We start from the raw sequence: 7,048 nt of genomic DNA on the forward strand, positions 1-7,048 counted from the left end.
TCTCCAGTTAACCCTGACCCGCTGGTCAGCACAGCAGCCTGCTCCAAAGCACCCTACACCAACTGCCCACATCACTGGTGGTTCCAGAGAGCTTGAAAGGGTGACTACAAAGTGCTCCCAAATTAATTTGGTTTCCTGGCTTGCTGGACCAAAACCATTGTCCTACACAAGGGGTGGTTTTGGTTGCTGCAAAAATAGAGCACAGAGCCATTTGTTGTGGTTTTCCTGTTCTCATTGTGTCACAGACAAAGCCGTTGTATTCAAACACAACAAGAGAGCTCAAACCAGACAGCGCATCGAGAAGAGAGATGCAGAAGCTGAAGCATCTAGTGAAGAACACAAGTAGAGTTGTAATAGCTGTTATAACAAAATGGTGTCTGTATCAGAGAGGGTTAATTTAAGTCTTGTCCTAGGTCATTCCCTCAGATGCAGTAATGGCAAGAGATAAGTGACATGAGGCAAAACACAGTAACTCAAGGCTTCAGTCTGTGTAACAACAACCAGAGCTGGAAACAGGGCAGTCCCGCCCCAGAACCCAGCAGCAGGACACAGCAGTGGGGTGGAATTAGACATTCACAGGAACCAGTAAAATACATCAGAATGAGAACTGCCTTCCATAAATTCATTTCCTGACAGAAAGTTGAGGGTATCTTTGGAGGAAAAATGTTGTTGCCACCCACATGACCTCCATAAGTAAAGAGGAGGAAAAAAGAAGTTCATAAGGCTCATCTAAAAGTTGCTCATCCAAGCTAGCCCAAACCACTCTAAACCCTCACACCATATATTCACAGCAAGAGCTTCTCCTCCTACAGCTGCTCCTGAAGGTCCTGCTCCTCCAAGCTGCCACTGTTATTCCACCACTGAGGATTCCTCTGATGAAACATTTATTACTCCAGGGCCAGAAGTTGCTTTTCCCATTGCACTGTCCTGAGCTGGACCTACCTGCTGTAAAATCCCCAAGCCTGTGTTACCACACAAGGGAAGCTCCATCTTGCACATTGGGATTCAAAGCACCAGGACCCAGCACCAGCAGCAAATTCAGTGTGAGGAAGAAGGGCAGAACTGAGTTAAAGGGGAAGAACAAGGAATGGATTTCGCGTGTGTAAAAGGAGGGTGAGATGTTTCATCATGGGGGAATCAATACTTGTTTCATCTCTTGCAAGCTATGGTAAAGGAGAGGATGAGAAGTTTGCATTCAGTGATTTGCAATATTTCATACTGTAAGCAGTGCTTAAAGCATCTAGTGCCATCATGAGTTCAGACAGAGAACCGCAGGGAAGGGACAGGGCAGCCCGAGCAGCTGAGAACACCTGGGCTTTGAGAGAGCTTCAAACCTGACACCAGCTACCCCTGAGCATTATGCTCAGTTCCGATTTACTGCTCCAGCAGCTCCGCTTGTCTGCCCAAACAAGGTCTAAAACACCCCCGTAGAAATAAGGTTTCTTCCTGACAACCTGCTTATACCTCCTCAGAGTTCTTACTGGTGTGCAGCAGACCACCCCCTCAGACAGGTACAGAGGTAACAACAGGGTGATGGAGAAAACAGCCCCAAACAGAGCCAGCCCAAATCAAACTGTTCAGCCAGCTCCTCACACAGCTGTCTCCTCTCCTGCCTTCCCCACCCACTCCAGACCCTGGAGCAAGGCTCAGGTGGGGAATGTTCCCCAGCTGTGCCTGTTTTCTAGTTTTCCTCCCACCATCACCCCACCCTGGGCATGAGAAACAGCTGGTGGATGATCTGATTGCTCTCAACTGCAGTTCAGAGTCACCCACTGACAATAACAGCCCTTGGCACTGCAACCGCAGAGCCACCATTCTGCAGATGCTGGTAATTAACAGCACGAGACCCTGGAAACACTGAGTAGCCTTTTTGGTGACCTTCCTTATCAACCCCTGATCCAAAGTGTCCTTGCCCTCAAAAGGAACTTGGTCATTACAGCAGATTTTTCAAACAGTTATGAGGTTTACTGCAAGAAGATGAACAGAGGAACTGTTCCAAGAAGGAGGACCTACCTGGTTTCACAATTGCATAGTCGATGAAGAATATTGTTCAGAGACAACCTCAAAGACCCACAGCTTCCCATGAAATACTCATGTGAAACTGGCTGATCCTCGAAGCAGACACAGGTGAGTTGGTTAAAGCTAAAACCGAAGAACCACCTGCTGAAGGGTAAACTTAACCCATTATTTCTCCTTTGAGGTTCACAAGAACAAAGCTCATTCTGCTCCCCCCTTTCACACCTCTTAGAAAGTTATTACTTCCAAACTGAAAGCACTGGTGCTTTGCTTGGACCCCCCATAACACCACCCTGCCGGATGGCAGCTTTTCTTTTTCCCTTGCTAATGAAGCACAGGCACCTGAGCACTGACCCAGCTCACTCCCATCCTCTTGCTCTACTCTTGCTTTAAACTCAACTGGAAACTTAAAGGACAAGAGAGCACAGCTCTCTCCAGGGAAGCAGGAGCTGAAAGTCAATCTTTTTTTGGTAATGAGGAAGATGTATTCTGAAAAAAAATAAGGGACTAGAGATATATCAGGAAAACCAGGAGACCATGGAGCTCTGGCCAAGAGAAGAACTGTGGCTTTGGGATTAAAGAAGACTTGCTAAGCACACCACCACCATTTTTGATGAAGAAATGACATCTGCATCAGAGGAAGGCAGCAGCATTCTTGCCACGTAAACATGTAGCCAGAAAAAGGGTATGGGATGAAAGGCAGAGCTGGGAGTTTCAGGCCAGACCACGCAACAGCTGGAAGGAGCAAAAGTGCAAGATGAGTCATTGAGGACAAGGAGGCCAAGAGGTGGAGACTGGGAAGGAAAGACAAAGCAGCATGAGCCAACAATGGAGAAGCTGGCCAAGGAGAGATCCTTGTCAACAACCAGGAGGTGGAGACCAGGAGAAAGGGCATGGGGTGCCCAGAGATGTGCAAAGGTGGGGTGGGAAGCAGAGGGGTGAAAGTGGGCATTGCCAAAGGCAGGAGCAGTGCCTGGAGGACTGGTATCTGAGGAGGTGTGAAGGATGAAGACTTTTCTAGAAACAAAGCAAAGATTTCAGAGAAAAAAAGGGGAAGTAGGGGAGAGGTAAAGAAAATGAAGCAGGAAATTGAGAGCCAGGCTGGCACAAACAGCAGTGGAAACAAGCATGGGAGATGTCAAAGTACAGAGGGTGATCAGCCTGTGTAGGAAAAGGTTCTCTAGAACTGAGGAGGAAAAGGAGATGAAAGTGCTGGTGAGAAAGAAATCAGAGCAGCAAGGGGATTTTATAAGGGTGGAGGGAGGGTGGGGGCAAACAGCCAGGCAAGAGCAAGAGGAGGAAAACAGAAACACAGGACCAGGAGAGCTGCAGAGGGAAAACAGTGGGCAGGAGCGATGCACAGGCTGTCACACTTGTGCAAACCAATGAAAATCAGAAGCATTTCTGTGTTAACAGAAACAGGCACCTTCCCTCGGAAACCAGCACCGAGGCACAGCAGGGGGAGGGCCACCAGCAGCCCTCACCACAGACACCCAGCTGCTTCCCCTCTGCCAAGACAGTGCTGCCCAGACAGCTGCCAGCACTTCCACCCCACAGAGCTGCCCTCAGGGGAGCGGGGCTGCTGCCAGCTCACAGCAGCATGAAGCCGAACTGCTCTGCACCAGTGCTTATAGCAGGGGAGTCATGGCCAGCTGGGGCCAGAGGGGACAAGTGGCACGGCTCTGTGCCACCCTGTTACCGCTTCTTTGGGTCCATCCTCCACAGAAGAAAAAACACACCAAAAAAAATAAATAACGATACTGGGAACACCCTGAGGAGGATATCTGATGAACAATTGCTTGCCACAGCACCCACCTCATGAGACAACAACCCACAGGTTCCATCCCATGCCCTGCAAAGCCTCACAGCCCCAGCATGGTCCCAGCAACGAGGGCCAAGAGGTGCCCAAGCGCAAACCCTCCTGGTGGCACCTGGACACACATGGGGAGCAGCAGAGGCAGCCCCTCTGTTACTGGTGCCCATCTGCTTCTATCTTTAACTAACAACAAAACCAGCAGCTGCACAGAGTAAGAACAAGGCAACAGGAAGGTGAAGTGCTTGGGGAGGTGAATCTTTGCTTAAAGCCCTCAGGCACATACTTACTGCTAAAATACAGTCTGGCTCAGTGGAAATGTCTGTCAGACCTAAAGTGGTTAAAGTGCTTTGAATCAAAAATTCTCAAGGTGGTTTTTTTTGTATCGAAACCCAATCTTTTCCTCATTTCAAATTTCCCCAATAACAGTGAAATAACCATCTGCTTTCTCTACACCTAAAGAAGTTTTGCCACTTATTTTCATTTCAGCTAGAAAACATTTAAAGCTCATTTTAAATTACCTTAAGTGGTTTTCTTAGAAACTAAGATTTTCTGAAACACATATGCTGTATTTCCAACTCCACACCCCCGGACTTGTGCACAGCCGGGGTCCAGACTTTAAAAGCACGTTTTCAATGTTTTATACATTGAAATCCCTTTGTTTCATTGTGTTTCAGTAGCAGATACCTTATAGCCTGGGGCAAGGAACTGCTCACAGAAATTTTACTATCTGAAGTGGAACTGAGGCTTATTGTTACAAATAGTCACATAATTGGGTTAAAAGGGACATAAATCTTCACAAAGTCAAGTTCCTTCCTGCTCTGAAGGCACATTTGCAGCAGGGAAAGTCCATTTAACCGGAGCTTGAAGCTGAAAAATAAGCTTAAAATAGCAAATAAGCCTAAGAAGCTCCTAAGTCATAGTTGTAAAACCAATTACCATGTAAATACAACTGCCTGCAATGGGAGTGAACTCCACAGCCATGTCTGCCAGAGAGCAAGACACGGGTCACAGGGGCTGGCAGGCAAGAAGGGGGACAACACAGCCCCAGTACCAGCCATTCCACAGCTGAAAGGAAAGCAGAGCAGTTCAGCAGCTGGAAAGGCACTGGGCTGAAGGAGGAGGTGGCAGCCCACCTCGTCCTCTGATCCTCTGGATCCAAAAAGTACTTTGGCAGCTCAGCTAAGTGAAACTGAGGAGCTTAAATCCCAAGCTGACACCCTGCAGTTTCTCACACTTGTGTCTAAGCTCTGTAGATGTCTGATCTCAGCCCTCTCGTGGCTCCAGACACAGGACACAGCTTGCATAACCGTAGATGGTAGTTAGTCATCCTGACACCCCTTTAGTCACTGGGGAGAAGTAAGTCCTTACAACAGCAAAGTTTATCTTCTCCTGGAGCAGGTATCTACAACAGTCACACCCTGCCCAGATCCATGCGTCTTGGTGGCTGAAGGAGGAGCCCAGCATGAGCAGCTCATGCACAGTGTTCACTTGTGTCCCAGCAGGGTCCCTACAGGCTCTCTGGAGAGACATCCTCTGTTGACATCCTCCTGATGTAAGAGCTGTCCGGTCTCCAGCACAGGCAGCAGCTCAGGCTAGAGTTAGACATGGTCCTGGGCTTGGCACTCCTGTGAGCTCAGCTCAGGCTGCTGCCAGCAGAGAACATGGGCTGCTCCAGAGCCCCATTTAAGATGCTTTATATTTCCAACACTTCATCAAGTTCTTCATCCACTCCAAAACCTGAAATTAGCCACTCTGACACCAAACTTGAAGCCTAGAAGTCCACTATTTGCTCCTGCTGCTTTACTTGAGAGGAAGCAGCTTGAATTTCAGCAACACCAGACTGAACAGAAGTCCATCAAGGAGCACAACGGTGGCTGCTGCTCCCTAGAGAGAGGAGGCCTGGGAGCCAAGGGTGCCCCCAGCACCCTTAGTGCACTCACCTACTGCATGCAGCCCCTCCAAGGCAGGCAGAGCTGGTGCTGACAACACAGCTCATCCCATCAGCACCCCAGGGCAAGCACAGAGGCAGGTCTGGGGCTCATCCAGGCAGGAGCAAAGGGAAGCAGAGCCAGAGCTGGAGGCCAGGCTGCAAAGAGCTCCAAAGCCTCCCTGCCAAAAGCCACAGTCAAAGCCCCAGCTAGAAAAAAACTGCAACACGCATCCAAAGGTCCACCCCAGAGACAAGTTACCTGCAAGGCTGAGGTCCATCCCAGAGCAGGGCCAGAGCTGAGCATGCCCACACTGAGAGGAGGAGAAGGGGAGGGTCCCACCCTGAGCTTAAATGGAGCACTGGGCAGGTGTGGGGAGCCCCAGGTGAGGCTGTTCAGGGCCAAGAAGGGGTGTTGACCTCAGCAAAGACTAGTAACTGGCCGGAGCAGCTGCCAAACATCACTGCTCTGAGATTTTGGCTGTGGAGCCCTGCAGCCTTCCAGACTTTTCTACAAAAAGACACTGAGTCACTCCCACATCAGCTTCCTCCCAGCAGCCCCTTAAAAACCCTGCTTCCTTCTCCAGCAAACCAATGCCCTGTCCGCAGAGCTGGGGCCCCTTTCCTCTCTCCACCAGCACCACAACTGCTGAACGCAGTGGGAAGATGCTCTCGTCCATCCAGGGCTGATCTTTCCCCCGCAGTAGATCTCTGCAGGCTCCTCCGAGCACAGGGACAGGGTGTGCCTGGCGACAGTCTTCACCTCCTATCCCTCCCGCTCCGCATCATGTCCATGGGTTGGGTAGAGATGTCTCATCAGGGCGGGCAGCTACCAAGGCAGAGCCCAACAAACACTGACACGAGGGGCTGCGGGGAAAGCAGCCAAGACCAACACAAGCAATCAGAAGGATTTTGTCTAAACCTTTGCTGTTTCTTTGTCCTCCCCCTGTGACACAGAGCTAGTCCCACTGCCTTTCCCAGTGGGCTGAACATGCTAAAGGCCACGAAGTGCTCAAGGAATTGCTCAGGGAAGTTAAATAAATACAGAAACATCTGTCTGTGCTTCATCCGATAGCTCGGGGCCCTTCAGACCTGCTATTGAAGAACTGATAACAGTCCAATGGCAGCTGCACTGAGTGGGGGCTACAAAGCCTGCCCGTAAAGCTGTGTCAACGTTCAGCCAGCCGGAGCGAGCAACTGTGCTCCTGCAGCCCTGCTGCTCCGCGCCAGAGCTGGCCAGGCTGAGGGCAGAGCAGCACCAGGAGGTGTGGGGGTTTGTGCACCTCTGG

Source organism: Buceros rhinoceros, unplaced genomic scaffold, assembly GCF_000710305.1.
Source record: "Buceros rhinoceros silvestris isolate BGI_N320 unplaced genomic scaffold, ASM71030v1 scaffold15574, whole genome shotgun sequence".
Classification (NCBI taxonomy): Eukaryota; Metazoa; Chordata; class Aves; order Bucerotiformes; family Bucerotidae; genus Buceros; species Buceros rhinoceros.